The sequence below is a fragment of the Diabrotica virgifera genome, chromosome 1, assembly GCF_917563875.1.
Source record: "Diabrotica virgifera virgifera chromosome 1, PGI_DIABVI_V3a".
Classification (NCBI taxonomy): Eukaryota; Metazoa; Arthropoda; class Insecta; order Coleoptera; family Chrysomelidae; genus Diabrotica; species Diabrotica virgifera.
The window spans coordinates 284,887,059-284,908,263 of record NC_065443.1 but is presented as its reverse complement, the minus strand read 5'-3'; the positions used below and the strand labels follow the sequence as shown (position 1 = coordinate 284,908,263).

At 30.4% G+C, this 21,205-nt stretch overlaps 1 protein-coding gene across 1 annotated transcript in view; it reads right to left on the bottom strand.

Annotated features, from left to right (window-relative positions):
* LOC114330466 (angiotensin-converting enzyme-like) overlaps window positions 1-21,205 on the bottom strand; it is a 537,413-nt gene that overhangs the window by 161,365 nt on the left and 354,843 nt on the right. The gene's annotated exons all lie outside the window — the stretch shown is intronic.

The following is a 21,205-nucleotide window of genomic DNA, read 5'->3' as shown; positions in this document are numbered from 1 at the left end:
TAATTGTTTGGTCAAATCTGGTCGTTCGTACTCTAGGAGTTCGTTCGGTATTCCGTCTTCACTCCATATTTCTCATTTTGTGTTCCGTAGAATTCGTGTTCCACTTGTTTTGAAAAGCTCTCCCAGTGTTCCCTTTTTATTTTTCTGACTAAAGTATTAGTTTTATTTCTGATTCGTTTCTAGTGATTATATGCCTGTCGTCTTTGTGGTGATGAACTTGTTGTGTTGTATTGGAAAAGGCTTGCTGCTTTTCTTCAAATTCTGTCTTCAATTCTTCTGTAAACCATGGGGGTTTCTTTTTGATATGTTAGTGTTTATCAATTTCTTCTTTCCAAGTACTTCCGTTGCTTCGTAAATTTAAAGAGATTTTTCATTTTTTTGTCTTTCTTCGATTCCGGCTTTCCTTATGAGAATTATGGTACGAAATCAAATTTGTTCCTATGACTAGGCCGTGGTCAGAACAGAAGTGTGCCAATAAATCCCTGTTCAGTTCCTATCAGCAATTTGATGACCTCCCATTATACATATACACCAATGTATTCTTCTCGCTGTTAACTTTCTCGTAGAAGTCTCCCATTACGATTTTGATGTATCTCTTATTCTGTTTTTGCTTCTGTTTTTGTAACTTCACCAGGGTATAGCACTGGACGACATTTATATGGCACAATTTTCTCTTAAAATAAGCTATTATTACCACTACTAGAAGACATATGACAATTTTCTGGATCTTTAGCCACTCTTTTTTGTTTTTGTATCGTCATCGAAGGTGTGAAGATAAACTTGACGTGTTTTTTGCTACAATTTTGCTAATTTGATTCGGTATATTTTTAATATGTGGTAAGAAAGCTTTTAACGTTCGGTTCTGGTTTTTGTTCGACTCTGATCTATTGGGGTTGCTTCAGGAAGAATCGATATACTCCAAGAGACATACATTTGGCCTAGTGTCTTATGTCAAAGTAGATGTGTTTTGTACTTAATGATGTCTTTCCTCTAATTTTACCTGTCTAAAATATCTTGAATAATTACTTATTCTCCTATTAATATGCAAAACCTCTAAATTATGTATCATAAAAACGCGAAAATATGCGGTTTTATAAAAATAGTCTTCTTTGAACGTTATACTCGTGTAAAGTGCTCATTAAAAATAGAATCATATTAATAGTAGAGAGTCTAGATACACTGATTTAACAATATTAATTTAGTAGACTATGAAATTGCAATGCTTCAGCTACTTCTAACAATTATTAATATAGTTGTTGAGGCATTTTTTCACAACTTACAAATATGTTTGAGTAAGTGTTTCGTTAATACTGTTATAAGAAATAATAAAGTATATCTAATATTGTAAATTATAATTAGAGGATAAGAATAGAAAAAAGTATTTTTATGTGGGAATAGAATAAAGTTTGGCGTTAGGATCAGGAGGATTATATCAAGGCAACAGTGTTAAATAATTACCTATTGTCATTACTAAATATTTAAAATGTATATTGAATGTAAAGTTACTACTAATTAAAATCTTTTTCCACCTACCTCTACCGAAAGTGTACTTTTCCAGACCTGATTGTAGGGAGCAAAGTTGTACTTTTCCTCCCTAGGGAGGAAAAGTAAAAGTGACGTCATGGTATTTCATTCATGAAATATAACTTATTGACGCCCTGTACAATATCTATTTTCTATTACGTAAGTATTTATACATTTCAACGTTTATTTAAAAACACTCCGTATTTTGCAGAATGGTAAAAAACAGTAAATTGTTATTCTGATTTAACAATGTTTACATTAATAATTTGACTTATATTTGACAGTTGACAGTTATATTGTACCTACTTGTTAGTTTTAGTTCTAATAAATTTTGTTGGTTAGTTACATAAATAAATTAAGTAAAAATGAACAAATGACTTGTTATTTGAGGAAGGTGGAAAAACCATATGTATAACATGGGAGTAAAGTGCCTTTTCCTCCCTTGAATGATTACTGCCCTCCGCTACGCGTCGGGCAGTAAACTTCATTCCCGGGAGGAAAAGTAGCACTTTCCTCCCTTGTTATACAAATAGCTATATTAACCAAGATATGCAATGCAGGCTTATATGTAGATTCGCAGGGTGGGTCTTGGCTGACTAAACAACCGGCTATAATCGCTTACGGTCGTCCATTATACACTGTGTCCGTAAAGTATGGAACAAATTATTTTTTAGCTAAACAGAGCATTATAAGAAATAATTCTGAAACACGTCGATTTTTGATTTTAATTTACCGTATTTTAAAATAATATTCTAATATACAGGGTGAATTACTTTCGAGTAATGACGTCACCGTCATTTTTTTTAAATGGAACACCCCCATTTTGTCTTAATTTTCGAATTACTCTAGCTGAGCTGATTCCAAAAATGTATCACATGTTGATTCAAATTGGTACAGGGTGGACAAAAATACAATAGTTTTGTGTGTGCTCATATTATTAAATTTTAATTAATTTTTGATATTAAATTAAAATATTAAATTAAACAATATCAAAAATTAATTAAAATCAAAAATTAATTAAAATATCAAAAATACAATAAGTATTTTTGATAATATTGTTAATTTAACTAACGCGTTACTTTAAGAACACACACAAAGCTATTGTATTTTTGTCCACCCTGTACCAATTTGAATCAACATGTGATACATTTTTGGAATCAGCTCAGCTAGAGTAATCCGAAAATTGAGACAAAATGGGGGTGTTCCATTTAAAAAAAATGACGGTGACGTCATTACTCGAAAGTAATTCACCCTGTATATTAGAATATTATTTTGAAATACGGTAAATTAAAATCAAAAATCGACGTGTTTCAGGATTATTTCTTAAAACGATCTGTTTAGCTAAGAAAGAATTTGTTCCATACTTTACGGACACAGTGTATATTCACCGGCACAAAATTCCGCCACCCAAAATTTTCGATTAAGTTTGACAATCTACAACTTTATTATTTGTACTCCGATTTTCAAGATTCTTGCATCAGTTTGTAGGTACATGTATTGATGTCGTTTGATTTTATCCCGATAACAAAAATTTTTTTTGCTTAGATGGCATTATACGGGGGTGAATGAAAGGGTTGTTTTTCTCCTAACTTTAAAAAACTCTGTGGAAAAATTGGACGGCTAATTTTATTTCATACTCCTTTTGTATTATCCTGGAGGTATTACTAAGGTTTTGTTTTTTGAATTATCCAATATCCCTTTTCTTGTAAGAGCTGTAAATAAAAACACTGCTTTAAAGATTTATTCAATTAAAAATATCAAACGCACTAAAATTAACAAAACAAAACAAAATTAACAACAAAACAAAACAATTTAATAGCGAATATGTCCACCTCTTGCAGCAACGACTGCTCAAAATCTGTTTAGCATCGAATAAAGATGTGTTATCCTTTCCTGAGAAATAGCCCGATATTCTTCTACCATGGCCATAACTGTACCAAGTAAACTAGGAGGCCTAGGATGACGGCGAATAGCTTTTTTAAATTCATCCCATAAATGCTCAATAGGATTGAGATATGGAATGCATGTGGGCCATTTTAATCTTATCAATCCAACCTCTATTTTATGAGTCAATCATTGTTTTTATTTACAAAAATGGTACAGCTCTTACAAAAAAAGAGATATTCGGATAATTCAAAAAACAAAAATTTTAGTAATGCCTCCGTGATAATATGACAGGACTATGAAACAAAATCAGCTATTCCATTTTTCCACAGAATTTTTTAAATTTAGGATAAAACACAACGTTTCCATTCACCCCTGTATAATGCCATGTAAGCAAAAATTTTTGTCACCGGAATAATACCAAACGATATCAATACATTTACATACAAACTGGTGCAAGAATCTTGAAATCGGAGCACAAATAATAAAGTTATAAATTGTCAAACTTAATCAAAAATTTTGGGTGGCGGATTTTTGTGCCGGTGAGTGTAGTTGACTTTGTGTAGTCAGTGGGCAGTTCCATTATTCTTAAATCTGACCGTAATGTATCTCCCCAACGGATTTGTAGACGTCCTGAAAACCTACTCCCTGTCAGGGTTTCCTCCCAGATTAACTTGGTAAGGTGACTATTAGGGAGCCTATGGGATCTCTTGTACAGTTATATTAAAAAAAAAAGGGTACAAGTATTAGAAAGAGAAGTTAACGTCATCCTATTTGTGTAAAACCGGCTGGGATTTTTGGAGGTTATCAAATGTCACAGGTTATTAAAAATATAAATCATTGGCGTTGAGCATTAATTAGACGAAACCATTTATTCAACAATTATATAAAGAATAATTTTAATGACTGTTACAAATAGAATTTAGTATTTGGTGATAGAACCGTCTGCTTCTATAACTTTATTTAGTCTATTTGGCATACTTTGAATTATATTAGATATCATATTTGGATCAAGATCTTCCCAGCACTCTAAGATTGTATCCCACAATTGATCTGAATTTTGTGGCATAAAATTTCTTTTATATATTTTTTTAACAATTATGCCCCAAATGTTTTCAATTGGATTTATATCTGGACTGTGCGCAGGCCATGGCAATACTTCCAGGTTTTGCGTTTGAAACCAATTCCTTACGGCATGGGCAGTGTGGACTGAACAATTATCTTGTTGATATATAGAAGTATTATTAGGATACAATTGCTCAATAGAAGGGAGCATTACGTGTTCCAAAACGTTAATGTAATTGTCGGCAGTAAATCTTCCCTCTAATCGCCAACAAACACCAGGTCCATGTATACTAATCCAACCCCATACATTTACAGAAAAACGTCCAGATTTATTATGAGAGTGAATATATCGTTTTTCAAACCTAGTATTGGCTGGACGATAAACACGGATTTGACCGTTATAGGTCGACTGAAAAGTCTTTTCATCAGTAAAAATGACGTTGTTCCAAAATTGTGGGTTGCGGTAAATATAGTTTAGTGCAAATATTACTCTTGCTTGCCGATGTTCAACAGTTACTAATGGTTTTTTAGCAGCTGGTCGGTTTTTTAATTCAGATTCATTGATCCTTCTGCTTACAGTAGGTTGGGCACCAGGAAATCCCGTAAGATTCCTTGAATCCTTCGACGTCGCAAATGGATTATCTCTTAAGAATTGAACTAAAACAGCATCTTGTTGAGGAGTGGATACTTTGGAACGCCCTGAACCAACTTTTCTTTTTAATGGTTGTTGTTGGACCCATCGTTGCTTCATTCTGAAGATTGTTTTCAAATTTCTATTATAGAAATTTGCTAGCGCACGAATTGACCATCCTTCTTCCATTTTCGTAATTATTTGAGTCTTTTCAATCTCACTTACCTAAATGACGAGGCATATTAATTTTTTATTGTACGTAACGTTAAACCTTCTATCAAATTAAACGTCTTTGACGTCTATGAGTTGCATTTTTGATCACTTATGACATTTGATAACCTCCAAAAATCCCAGCAGGTTGTACACAAATAGGATGACGTTAACTTCCCTCTCTAATACTTGTACCCTTTTTTTTTAATATAACTGTACATACTACGCTCCGTGTGCAAGTACTTGGAAAGGGAAACGAGAAACGACCGTGCGCGAGTCGCGGAGAAATATTGCATCTATCTTAAATAATTCATATTGTCAATTGAAATTGTCAAATTGACGTATATTTCATACCTTCTGTCATTGCCGCAGAAAAATTATATATTGCTCCACAATATTGATATGATATGCAATTATTATATAAAGGTAAATTTAATTAATTGTATTTTGCTTGCAGTACTGCATTTTAATAACTGATTTTATTTACTACATACAATTGTTTACGTTTGCTAAACATAACCTGCATCTTATTTTTTCTTCTTATTATTTTTTTGGACTATGGTCTTGACAATTATCCAGCAACCAGGACTAATATAATTGGCCAATATAATTAAAAGTGCGAATAAAAGTACAGAGCGTAGAAATAGAGGTCGCTTTGCCGAACTTGCACGGTCCCAATACATCTGTTTGACCTCGACATTGAGGCTATCAGAACAATAGTGGCCTAAGCGAATCTCTGCTCTGAATTGGATTGAGAACCCCTTTGATTTAATCGTACTCTTGCTATGTTGGACTGGTACAGAATTTTAATAAGTATCATCAAGTGTATCGTTGCACCCATCTCTATTAAAATGGACCTTGGATCCATACACTATGGCTTACACACCCGAATGACTTCTGGTAGTCAACAAAGCATATTATCATAGGTACTTGAAATTATCTCGACTTTTTAATGAGTTGTCATAGGGTCAGTCTTTGCTCTTTTCTCTTTATAACCTTTTCTCTTTACAAACCATGCAGGTTTCTGCGGTATTTGATAAAGAGAGTAAATTTTTAATCTGATTTTGATGATATACTTTCAACAATATTTTATTGGCAAGTGTTATTGGTGATAATGTACGGCCTTCTTCTTCATGATCTTTTCCAATATCTGACTGGCAGTATCATGGGCAAATATTGCAGTAGAGTCATGCTTAAGGTCAGAGTAAACATCCACTTTATCCTGAATAATCTGTCCGACTAGGATTTTAATAGTTCTGAAAACTGGCGTTGTAGTGATAAATAACTTGTGGTTTAGGTACTTTATTTCAAATTTTATCAGATGCTTTGGCGACGTCTGAGAACACAGAAATTTAACAATAAAATTATTTTTATGTGATAATTTCATCACTTTTCTCATACTATATTCATTCGTTTCTTTATATTAATATTTCCCCTTAACAATAATTATGGGTGCAAAAAGCATAGAGCTTCTTTTATCTAGTGTGCAGCGATTCTCAATATTTTTGAGTCATGTACCATCTAAAGTTTCTTTAATTATATTTCTATATTTTTAGATTGTATAATCAAGACTTACTATGTACTACTATTTTAAGTTTTTGTGTGTTTTGTGTACCACCGCAAATAATAATATATACCACCAGTGGTACATGTATCACAGCTTGAGAACCGCTGATCTAGTGGATGTGTAAAATAATAAAGTGTTTGAATCAGATGAAACATTTCTTATCTTCAAAACAATCAATCAGACCCCAGTATGCGTAGTAAAAGTTCTTAGACTTGATCCATTTTTCTACTAAATTTATACCTCACGACACGTTGACGTGTAATATATCAAATCAATAACATTTACAAAATAATCGTAACATTTTCTACAAGCACTTTCACAGTCGGCGCGATATAATAACAGTCCTTATCTTTATAGTGTTATGGCGATTTGATTTCTGAATTTTTTGAACATAATCTACACTTTCTCATTTGTTTATAGGCAAAAATGTTGCAGTTATTGCTTTAGTTTTGTTTTATTGATCAGAAATCACACAAAGTTTCTAATTAGTAGATCGGTAATTATATTTTTAAGTATATATTTCTTCCTATTTTGCATATCGCTCATCCGGAAGAAAATTGTCACAACTCAAAAACAAATTTTTTCGGGAGAGGCAAAAATTGATTTTTTAGATCTTAATTTAACTGTAAGTTTTAAATGGTAACTGCTAAAATTTATAAATTTAAATCGAAGAATAAAGATACGTGAATATTTCTAATTGTGTAAGGAGCAAAATCAAAAAGCTCTCATATTATCTAATTTAACAAAGGAAAAAGATCAATATTTTGAGTTATCTCACTTTACCATCAAAACGTAAAAAGATACCTAGGACCTTCTCGAAATATGACGGTTTTCGTGATATTAACGATACGTTCGCAACTACTGAAAAATGTCGTTCCGGAATAAAAATGTTTATTTGACCTCCAAATGAATAATGACCCTATCGTCATCTAACGATGTTGGTGACACTTTTCCTGGTAAAACGATATGCCTTTTGGAGTCAATTTAACATGATAACTGAAATTAGGCATTTTTCAGTTGTGCCACTTTTCTTCCTTTTCCGGAAGAGGGATATGTGTCTGTAATGAAGAGCTCTATGTTTCTATCCTTTTTTGGAACTTTTCTGATAACTATTTAACATTGATAGGACATTATCTAGCTATATTTATTACTTCACTACTTTATTACTCTACTCGAACGTTTTGCCCATTAGATTTTTTAAAAATTGTAACTTAAGAATAGGAGATTTTGTCTACATTATCTCAAAAAGTTAATAATATATATTTTCTGTATATTTTCTTTTTATTTCTCACACTTTCTTGCGATATTTTCCTATTAGACCTGGATCCCGCGTACCAAAAAAAAGTTGATTATACCAAGCTGAAAATTTGTTAATAGCTTAACGGTGTTTAGTCGGATAAACTTAGATGTATAGGAACACTGGAACAAGGGAACTTTTAATTGTGGCACACGATAAAAATTTAGAACGTCAGACTACTAAAACGTTCCATGTATTTTGTCGGACAGAACTTCCAAATGATTTGTTACTATTTCATTAAACTCTCATGCAAAAATCAGACTGGTGTTTATCACCAACTGGGCATTTTAATGAGTTCAACACGAAGAACATGTCAAATGACGGAAATTATATTGGTGATAAATAGCAGTCTGATTTTTGTATGAGAGTTTAATGAAACGGTAACAAATCAACTGGAAGTTCTGTGCGACAAAATACATGGGGCGTTTTCGTAATCTGACGTTCCTAATTTTTAAACTGTTCCACAATTAAAACTTCCCCTGTTCAAGTGTTCACGTAGATCAAAGTTTATCCGACTAGACACCGTTAAGCTATTAACAAATTTTCAGCTTGCTATTTATCAACTTCTTTTGGTGTGCGGAATCCAGGCCTAGATGTGCTAATATTTTATCTACTCATGATATTTACTACCTGTTTAGGGTTTCCTAAACTGTAATTGTAACGTATCACTAACAATAATCAAGATAAAAACTGGCTTATCAAAAAAAAACTAAGAGGCAAGAAAATTTTAATAACATTGTGTTTAAATAATGTACCACAATAATAATTTAATTTCAGTGTTATTTTTTTAAGATGATCCTGCCATAATTATGCCACATGTCCATTTTCAGTAAAAAATCTCTAATAGTTTTCGACATATTGGAAAAAATCGATTTTCATTTTGTAACTTCAAAGGGCTATAGCTCTTTTAGGTGCACATTTTTACTAAGGTAAGTTAGGTTCAATCGAACTATTTTTGGTCCCAGAATATGTGGTTTAATTTATGACCTGCCTTTTTGTTACACCCTGTATATTATTTGTAAAACTTTTAAAGAACTTAAAAGTAAATGTGCAGTATTAATACACTATTACACAAAATCTCGATACTCGAGGGGTCTCTCGAGTAACTCTAACATTACTATTAAATTATTGATATATTCGACCGTTACTTGATGGAAATTCATTTTATCTAACAAACACTGAAAACGTTTGTTTTCTATACTTCCACAAAATTTATTACAACTATGTGACTACAGCTGTTTCAGCAGAGTGTCTTTCTCAAGTGATTTAGTTTACAATGGTTTGCCTATTTAAAGTCTTTAAATGAAGAGGTTGAGGAGTGGGGAGCTGTTTTTCTCGAGTTGGTCATTCAGAATTATATCTGTATTTTTCAATTTATTAATTTCCATAGATTCTAATAAAGATAGCTTAAGGCCTTTATTTTGAATATGCAGAATTTGAAACTGTTCGTTAAAAGAATGATTATGATCTAGAAGGTGAAGTGCGTATGTAGAAGTGTCTGTTTTTCTATTGTTGAAAGCCCTTTTGTTTTCTGCTCTCCGTTTGTCAAAAGTTCTGCCAGTTTGACCGATGTAAGTTTTCGGACAGTGACCACAAGTTAGTTTGTAAACACCACTCTGTAGTTGTTTTCTCTTTCGGCTCTTATTGTTCTTAATATATTGGCTTAAGTTGTTGTTAGTTCTGAAAGCTGGTGTTATTCCTTTTTTTTATTTATGTATCTGGCTATTTTTGTTGTTATCTTTCCAGTATACGTGATAGAGCAGAAGGTACTGGGTTCTTCCTGTGGTGGTGGATAGACTAACTTCAGGGCTTTCTTATGGAGTTTTTGGTTTAAAATTTTGTTAATTGTTTGTTTGTTATAGCCACTTCGAGATAGAACTGAACATCATGAAACAAATAGCAGTAAACAATGGCTATAACGAACAAACAATTAACAAAATTTTAAACCAAAAACTCCAAAAGAAAGCCCTGAAATTAGTCTATCCACCACCACACAAAGAACCCAGTACCTTCTACTCTATCACGTATACGGGCAAGATAACAACAAAAATATCCAGATACATAAAAATGAAAGGAATAACACCAGCTTTCAGAACTAACAATAACTTAAGCAAATATATTAAGAACAATAAGAGCTGAAAGAGAAAACAACTACAGAGTGGTGTTTACAGACTAACTTGTGGTGACTGTCCGAAAACTTACATCGGTCAAACTGGCAGACCTTTTGACAAACGGATAGCAGAACACAAAAGGGCTTTCAACAATAGAAAAACAGACACTTCTACATACGCACTTCACCTTCTAGATCATAATCATTCTGTTAATGAACAGTTTCAAATTCTTCTTCTTTCTTTGTTTCTCATAATCCTTAGTGCCCTTCAGGGCGTCGGATCAGTTTCAAATTCTGCATATTCAAAATAAAGGCCTTAAGCTACCTTTATTAGAACCTATGGAAATTAATAAATTGAAAAATACAGATATAATTCTGAATGACCAACTCGAGAAAAACAGCTCCCGAGCTCCCCACTCCTTAACCTCTTCAGTTAAAGACTTTAAATAGGCAAACAATTGTAAACTAAATCACTTGAGAAAGGCACTCTCCCGAAACAGCTGTAATTTTGTGGAAGTATAGAAAACAAACGTTTTCAGTGTTTTATTGTTAGAACTATTAAATTATTTAGTAGGAATTTATGCGTAATAATTTTGATAATAAAGGAAAGAATAAAAGAAAAAATACAGCATAAAAGTGATTATCTTTCATAGCTTTCAGCTATGAAATCGATACATAATATGTGTTTGTGTTACGCCATTGTATTCGTCTGTTTTTAAGAGCAAAAAATCGTGATGCTGCAACGAGATCTTACGATCTTACGATTTCAACGCAAAACAGGAGGGGTCGAAGTGACAGGCTGAAGGTAACTAATGAACTATCAATTAGAAGAGCAGAAAAAAAACGTATTAAACTTTCTATAGAAGCTATAATATAGTTGTAAATATCCTACTAAAGTATTGTGCAAAAGGAGGTCAATTTGAAAAATGGTTGTATTTACATAAAACTGCAAATTAAATTGAATATTATTGATTTTGCACGAGTAAATGAACGATATTATTGATCTAATGGAAGATTTCATAATCACATTAGTTTCAAATATTAATAACTTATTATTATATAACTTGACTTTTCAAATACCATATTTTCTGTGATTTTATTCTCAATATGTAGGTACTCGTATTCTCCATATTTGTGAAAATTATCTACGACAAAGAAGAACCAATAAAATTAATGATGAAGAAGGAATATGCTGTTTCATAATCCTTTCTTCTAAAGCTCCCGAGATATTAAATAATGCCACTAGGTCTTAAGCTCGATAAGAAAATTCTAAATCTGCACATCCACGTTAGAAGACACGCGAAAAATTCCCGTGTGTTTCAATATTCCGACTTGGAACATGGTGGCCAAACACAAGTGAAGTATACAGTACCTACCACGAAATATACTACTCAGATAATAATGATCCCATACATAGAAATGAATTAGGCATAATGAAGAACTAATTAAGATTCTATGAGCAGCTAATGACTTAATGATGCTAGTAAAGAACAATATAGTCATGGGTGACTTTAATGCAGAGCTTGGGAGCTGATAAGAAGAGAACACTCTAGGAGAATATGGTCTTGGGACAAAGAATTAAAGAAAAGAACTCATGGTGCAATTCTATAGACAACACAAATTAGTTGTTTGGAACACCTTTGCACAACTGTGTAAATACTAAAGAAAAGGCTAAAATAAAAAAAATAGCCGAATTCATCAGTTCGCGAAAAAATCAACTATAAAAATCAGCAGAATTTTCTATATCCCTAACTTTTGACGAGCAGTTTATTTTGTCAATATAATTAGACCGATCAAATAAAATTACAATACATGTAAATCAAAATATAATTCTGTACAGGTTGGAATAAATTTTTTATCAAAGTTTAGTTCAAAACAAAAGATATTTTCAATAAAGTATATGATTCATATGAGGGGACCATTGTTTAAATAATTAAAAATCGGTAATTTTTGGACAAAATTTACTTTTTTAACTGCTGCGGTAATTAATGTTCATATTAAGGTTTTTACAATTTTTTTTTGCAAATCTGAAGAAACAATCTTTTATATAAGACTTATTAAATTAGATTTGACCATTCATTTATTTACATAATTGTAAAACGAAATTGAAAAACAGGTTTCTAAAAAATATTATTTGCATTATAAATAGGCACTGTCAAACATTTTGTTTTGCTTAAAAAGTTGCGCTATTGTATCAGTATAAACTGAAAAAAAAAAATTGGTTGATAAATATTGAGTAATTTATGAGATATTTAATTTGTTTATAAAATATTACCATTTTTTAAATTGCAAAAACGCGGTTGTTGCCGATAGAGTATACAAGTTTTTAAGGTCTAATTTTTTTTGCCTTTATGTATATTTTCGGTAAATTTGTTGACAAATCAAAATTTCAATTAAACACTCCTTAAAAATGGCGTTTGACAATTGGTGTAGTTTGTTTAAAATTTGTTTCTTTAATAACATCACCGGGATTAAAAATTTTAATAATAATTTTTTGATATTCGTGTTTCAGGTACTTTTTAACATATTAACAAAAGAAAAAAAATTTTGAAGAACCATTTTTTGCCGAGACAGCTTTTCCAAGTTTAAAAGTTCATAATTTGTTCATTTATCAATATTAACATTTAAAAGTGCGTGAGTACATCTATTAACCTTACTACTTAACAATTCCATTTATACACATAATAAAAATTGTAGAATATTTCGAAAATAATGATTTTCATAGCACCTTAAATGAAAACTTTTTGCTTGAAAATTGGCGGAGGAGTAGTTTGCGATATCTCCGTTAATAATGGGCCAATTTTATTGTTTTTTTTTTAATTTGGGGTAGCATATAAAAATAATAACATCTGCGTACACTTTTTGCAATAAATATTCATTCATTTGTAATAAACAATATTTTTTTCAAAAAAAAATATTTTCTCTAATATTGTGATAAATAAAAGTTGGCATCAAAGATAACCACAAAACAGTAAAAACACAATAGTAAAATTTTGTTAACGAAACATATAAACTTTTTTCTTTGTAGAAATCATTGGGAAATCTCGAAAAGTTAATATGAATACAAAATAAAATATATAAAAAATGGAGGACAACCTCTATTATAAATCTATTATGTACGTAAGTGAATAAATATTAACAAATATATACCTACACAAATTTTAGTGTACTACCTGTTATAAAGGTTGTAAAATTAAATGTAAAATACATAATATTATATATTTTAATATTGTACAAATAAAAAAGTCTTTAACAAATTTTTAATGCTAATTCAGTAATATTTTGTTAATTTTTTTATAAAAAAATTTTTGTGTCAATTTTTATTTATAACACGTAGAGAAAAAAAAAATTGAAAAAAAAATTGTTTATAACAAATTGACGAATATTAATTGTAAAAAGTGTCGTTTAGATGTTATTATTTTTATATGCTACCCTAAACTAAAAAAACATTGAAATTGGTCCAATATTAACAAATATATTGCAAAGCACTGCTGCACCACTTTTCATGCAAAAAGTTTTCATTTAAGGTCTCTACGAAAATCATTATTTTTTTAAAATGCTCTAAAATTTTAACTCTATATATAAGTAACATTCTTGAGTAGTAGGGTTGATAGATGTACCTACTCGCGCACTTTAAAATATTAATATTGATAAATAAACAAAATATGAATTTTTAAACTTGGAAAAGCTATCTCGAGAAAAAATTGATCTAGAAAAATTTTTCTTTTGTAATTGTGTCAAAATCTACCAGAAACATGAATATCGAAAAATAATTTCTAAATTTTTAATCCCGGCGATGTTAATAAAAAACAAGTTTTAAACAAATTACATCAATTTTCAAACACCATTTTGAAGGGGTGTTTAATTCAAATTTTGATTTGTCAATACATCTATCGAAAATATACATAAAAGCAAAAAAAATAAGACCTCAAAAACTTGTTTATTCTATCGGCAACAACCGCGTTTTTACAATAATTGAAAAAATGGTAATTTTTTATAAACAAATTAAATATCTCAGAAACTACTTAATATTTATTAAATAGTTATTTTTTTTTTGGTTTATACTGGTATCATAGCGCAACTTTTTCTGCAAAACAAAATGCTTTATAGTGTTTATTTATAATGCAAATAATATTTTTTTGGAAATTTGTTTTTCAATTTTAATTTCCAATTATTTAAATAAATTAAGTTTCAAATTTAATTCAGTAAGTCTTCTATAAAAGATTGTTTCTTCAGCTTTGCAGAAAAAAATTGTAAAAATCTTAATAAAAACATGAATTACAAAAAAAGTAAACTTTGTGCAAAGCTTACCCATTTTTAATTATTTAAAAAATGATCCCCTTATATGAATCATATATTATCTTGAAAATATGTTTTGTACGGGTCTAAACTTTGATAAAAAAAATATTCCAACCTGTAGACCAAATATTCCAACCTTTCATGACAGGGTCATGAAAGGAGAAGAAGATATATTCTTAATTGAGTTTTTTGCATTCTATATTTTCTTTTTTCTATATTTTTTATGTAATTGTATTATTAATTAGTATATTTCTTATAATCAGAAATTCGTTATACTTAGCGTTCACTCCAAGGTACAAACTAATATCTCGATTCATTCGTCTTTTCTTTTCAAAACCCTTATAGTCCAGGGCCGAAAAATAAAAACGGGAAAAAAATCGATACAGGTATTTGAAGGTACTAAATCGTAGGGGGGACATAGCTAATTAAAAATATATACAGAAGTACTCGTAAATCGACCTAATTTTTTTATAAACAAAGGTTAAAGTCAGAAAATATTGTTTTTTGACTATAGCATTTTTAGTATCATATTTACAGCAAAAGTTGTTTTATGAAAATTGTGTATCATAAAAAACGATTATTTTTAATTTTTACAATTTAAAATCCATAGAGAATTAACCGAGATAACTGCAAAAAACCACGTTTTTTGCACTATTGTGTTAATGTTAATAACTTTTACCAAATAGGTCGTAAGGAACTTATTATACCTTGATCATGAGGCAATTAAGTGCCTTTATTAGTGTACAAAATTTCAAGAAGATCTGTTTGTCAGTTTACGAGTTATGTAAAATGTTTATCCCAGACATCGAATGTTTAAACAATCATTGTTGCCCTAGGAGTATTTTCAGAGCTTTTTGGCAAAGTGCAATGAGTTTTTAAAAACTAAAAGTACTAAGAAAGTTAAAAAAAGACTATATTTGTTTCTTAATTGTTGTTGAACAGGTCGATAAAAAAATAGTGAATTTTTTCCTTAAAATCAATTAGAATATCTTTGTTATTTTTTCTGATAAATAATTATAATTGGTTGTATCAAAAAGCTGGTAAAAAACACACATTAAAAAAGAAAAAAACAATTTTCTAGGACCAATAATATCCAAGTTATACTTTTTTTTTGCAAAATCACATCTCGATTTTTTATAAATATTAAGAGTTGAAATTTTTACAGAATGATAATAAATATCTATATTTTATATTTCAATTGATAAGTACGGAATATCTTCTATTTAAAACGAGTAATAACCCTTTAAACTGAAGTTACTCACGCTGACTGAGCTGGGACCATGTGATGAGGAAGATTGTCGGAGTCCAGTTCCGCGCGTCGAGATTTTGCTATAGAAAGTTCAATTTGGAGCGCTTGAAAAATTTTATAATATCTCAGCTTCCAGAGAACGTAGAGCCTTCATTTTTTTTCAATGTTGGTAACTCGACGAAAGAATAACAACTAGCTAATTTTCATTTACCGGAAAAATCGGAAAATTCTGGAAAATGGACTTTTTTATTCAACATCCATTTACAATGTTAACACTAATATATTTTGATAAATATTTTCATAAAATATTATAAATTTGTAAATAAATATTAAAATATAATTATAGTATATATCTATTTATATACAGGGTGGTTAATTTTATTCGCCTCGGTGTCTGTACGGAAAACGACTTGATTTAAAAAATCGTCATAGACATATACAGGGCAATTAATACTACAATCTAAAATATTGTGAATTATACAGGGTGGTTCAAAAAAGAGTGGTATATCAAAGATATGTTTTTTATGGAACATCCTACAACTGATGAAATTTTTAAATTGCCCTTAAAAAATAAGCTAGACTGTACCTAAATACAGGGTATTTTGATTCATTTAAATTTTTACAAAAATATAAAATTTTAGAAAAAAATAAATATTTACAAATCTAAGAGTCGGTGACAAATTTTTTCTTAAATCTTCATAATAGACTATTCAGCATTTTTAAACAGATGTTTATTGTAACAAAATTTATAATAACTTAATAGTAAATTTTACATTTAAAAACTAATTGAAAACAAAAACCTTCTCAAATTGAAAAAAAAATTGTGCATAGATTATAATTATTGATTTTCGTTAATTCTACACAGTTTAGGTACAGGTTCGTTAATTTCTTATTTCTTCAATATTATCAATAATTTTTTAAAACAAATCTTCTTCAACTTTCGCTTTCGTCATCTATAATAACTGTCAAAAGGTTGTAGCATCTTTTTTCGCCAGTGTCATCTTTTCAACTTATGCAAAGCTCGTTACAATTGATTTATTTCAAGAAATTATGGATAATGTGGAAGAAATTAATGAACCTGTACAAAAACTGTGTAGAATTAATGAAGATGAATAATTATAATCTATACATAATATTTTTTTAATTTGATAACGTTTTGTTTTTAATTAATTTTTAAATCTAAAAATATACGATTAAGTAATTATAAATTTTGTTACAGTAAACATCTGTTTAAATATGCTGAATAGTCTATTATGAAGATCCAAGAAAAAAATTGTCACTGATTCTTAGATTTGTAAATATTTCTTTTTTTCAAAATCTTTACATTTTTCTAAAAATTGAAATAAATCAAAACACCCTGTATTTGGGTATAGTCTAGCTTATTTTTTAAGGACAATTTAAAAATTTCATCAGGTGTAAGGTGTTCCATAAAAAATATACCTTTGATATACCACTCTTTTTTGAAGCACCCTGTATAATTCACATTATTTTTAGATTGCAGTGTTAATGACCCGGTATTATTTTTATCAAGAATTTTTTTTTAAATCAAGTCGTTTTCCGTACAGACACCGAAGCGAATAAAATGAAACACCCTGTATATAAATAGGTATATACTATAATTTTATTTTAATATTTATTCACAAATTTATAATATTTCATGACAATATTTATGAAATTATATGTGTTAACGTTGTAAATGCATGTTGAAAAAAGTGCATATTCCAGAATTTTCCGATTTTCCGGTAAATGAAAATTAGCTAGTTGCTATTCTTTCGTCGAGTTACTCCAATTAAAAAAAAATGAAGCGCTCCAAATTGAACTTTCTACAGCAAAATCTCGACAATCTTCCCCATCACACGGTCCCAGCTCAGTCAGCGTGTGTAACTTCATTTTAAACGGTTATTACTCGTTTTAAATAGAAGATATTCCGTACTTATCAATTTAAGTATAAAATATAGATATTTATTATTATTCTGTAAAAATTTCAACTCTTAATATTTATAAACAATAGAGATGTGATTTAAAAAAAAAGTATAACTTGACTATCATTGGTCCTAGAAAGTTGATTTTTCTTTTTTAATGTGTGTTCTTTACCAGCTTTTTGATACAGTCAATTATAATTATTTATCAGAAAAAATAACAAAGATATTCTAATTGTTTATAAGGAAAAAACTCACCATTTTTTAGAGACTTGTTTAACAACATTTAAAAAACAAATATATTCTTTTTTAACTTTCTTAGTACTTTGAGTCTTTAAGAACCCATTGCATATTGCCAAAAAGCTCTGAAAATACTCCTAGGGCAACAATGATTGTTTAAACATTCGATGTCTGGGAAAAACATTTAACATAACTCGTAAACTAACAAATAGATCTTCTTAAAATTTTGTACACTAATAAAGGCCCTTAATTGCCTCGAGATCAAGGTACAATAAGTTCCTTACGGCCTTTTTGGTAAAAGTTATTAACAGTTACAAAATAGTGCAAAAAACGTGGTTTTTTTTACAATTATCTCGGTTAATTTTTTATGGATTTTAACTTATAAAAATTCAAATTAATCGGTTTTTATGATACACAACTTTTGTAAAACAACTTTTGCTGTAAATATGATACTAAAAATGCTATAGGCAAAAAACCAAATTTTTTTATTTTGGCCTTCTTTTATAAAAAAATGAGGTCGATTTACGAGTACCTCTGTATGTATTTTTAATTAACTATATCCATCCTACCATTTAGCACCTTCAAATACCTGTATTGATTTTTACCCTGAAATCGCTCATTTTTATTTTTCTACCCTAGTCTATTATATCTTGAATGAATATTTCCCAACTCTGCAATATCTATTTCACTACTATCTTATACAAAAAAAAGAGTAAACTGTGTTTACAATAGACTATTAAAACGTTTTACCATTTTACAGTTTACTTTAAAAACTTCCTGTAATGAAAAAACAGTTGGCGAACGTAACATATATGCCGAGTGGCATTCAACGATATCGTAATAAAAATTCTAATTAAAAGAGTAACAATTATTGTAGTTTCGTATTGTTGAAATATGAAATGAACTTATACAAGTAGTTCATATTTTATTTACCCGCGAAAGTTTTGACGTAATTACTTGAGTTTGCAAAACTGGAAATTTTGAATTGTCATATTTGTTAATAACTGATTTTAAATTTTATCCTTTTTTGTCACCCACTCATCCACCTAAGCATTCTGATTTCCACCACATGCATTCGTTGCCTCTTTCTTTTTCACTGTCCACATTCAGTTCCGTAAATCATAGCCGGTCTTATGGCTGTTTTATAGAATTTTCACCTTCAACTTCATTGGAATTTTTCTGTCACACAACACAAAACTCGCTTCCTTCCACTTCATCCATCCAGCCCTAATTCTACAGGATGCATCTCCATCTATTTCTCCATTACTCTGTAATACCGATCCTAGGGATTTAAAACTCTCACTTTTCACAATCATTTCATCATCCAAAGATATCATTTCATTTGTAGCAACTCCACCTTTAAATGAACATTCCAAATACTGTGTTTTTGTTCTACTAAGTTTTAAACCTTTTTTCTCCAGAGCTTGTCTCCACTATTTCAGATTTTTTCCTGAGTCGCTTTCACTATTTCCTACTAACACTACATCATCAGCATACATTAAGCATCAGGGAATGTTCCCTGTAGCTTCGCTGTTATCTGATCTAAAATAAATGAGAATAAATAAGGACTAAGCACCGAGCCTTGTTGCAATCCTACTTTCACATGAAATTTATCAGTCTCTCCTGAAATTTATCAGTCCTAACACTATTCGTTACTCCTTGATACATATCTCTCACAATCTTTACATATTCACCAGGGACTACTTCCTTATTGAGTGCCCACCACAGAATCTCTCGAGGATCCCTATCATAATATGCTTTCACAAGATCAATGAATACCATAAGCGTTTGTTTCTTAATTCCTATATTTTTGAACTACTAAATACATTACTAAATAAAAATAGAATAATAAAAGCCTATGGGAAAGATAAGAATAGAATCCAATAGAAACAGGTTATAATAAGCACTTTAAAAAAGTACTTTGATCAATGGTAATCATATATAAAATTAAAAACTAGCTAAACTCAGGGATCAGACAAAATTAACCTAGAAATTCTAAAACTAATAAAAACATAAATATTGGACACAACTTATGAGATAAAGTTGAAGAAGTCGAAGCTATTAATATTTTTGACAATTTGGATTTCGATACGGGTCCAAGGAAGCCCTTTTTCACCCCCAGTATCTATTATACCAAAAATGCCAAGATCAAAAAAATATGTTTCTGTGCTTTGTCCCAAAAATGTTATCTGCTAATTTAATAACGCTCGGTCGATTGGTTTATTAATCCTAAGTGAAGTACTTCTCTTCTTCTTCCTTTATATATTGAAGCAATTTTGCTTGTTAATGTCTATTGAAAGTTAACTACATATCATTTTACTACTAAGTGACTAAATCAATAAAAAGAATCAACCAATAGATTAAGGTGCCCCGACGGCAAATTCCAGACTTAATGGATGCGTAACTTTATTATTCTTTCTTTCAACATTATAGACTTTCTTCCAATAAACCGTTTCTCCCTTCCCTAGTCCCTTCTGATCCAAAAGATCTCTGTTATCGCTGAAGCTGAAGCTTATTTTGTTTGCTGCCCATAACTGTTTCCTACACACATTCTAGAATTTTTGTACCCTGCAGAAGTTTGTATAGGTATTTTACTTGGTGTGTCCTAAATATTCCTTGGTTGCCCATATAGTTCTTGTCTTTTGTGGTCCAGCGCCTAGCAGTCACATAAAATATGTTTTACAGATTCTGGTGCATGCCCGCTAAACATTCCTGCTACTGTTCTCTGGACAGGAAAACAGTAGAGCACAAACATGTGGAGCAGTTCCTCTATTCTTTTTTTACATGGTTCACCAATGAAAAGTTGCACATGTCACATGTTTGTTTTCGGATTCTCTTCCAATATTGCTCATGGCTTTCCCGAATCCAGTCCTCTACAGCCCTACGTAGTGGTTTTCGAGCTCTCGAAGTAACTTCTGGTCCATTTGATCCATTCGATCTCTTTTTAACAAGTTGATCTGTTTATGGTTGCTTTCGATGTCCTGATACGCTGGTACCCAGACAAGCTCAACTTGGTTTCATTATCCTAGTTAACTTAATTCTCTGAGGTAGTCCCATACCCGCAGCAAATCGTTAGAAACGGATTGATAATTAGAAGCCGGCATCCACTTAAAAGGAGAACTGTTCAAGAAGAATAACCACCAGTAGGAAACCCATAAAAAATTCCTACGTATACTATGAAACACTCCAACTCGTTTATGCGAAGATGTA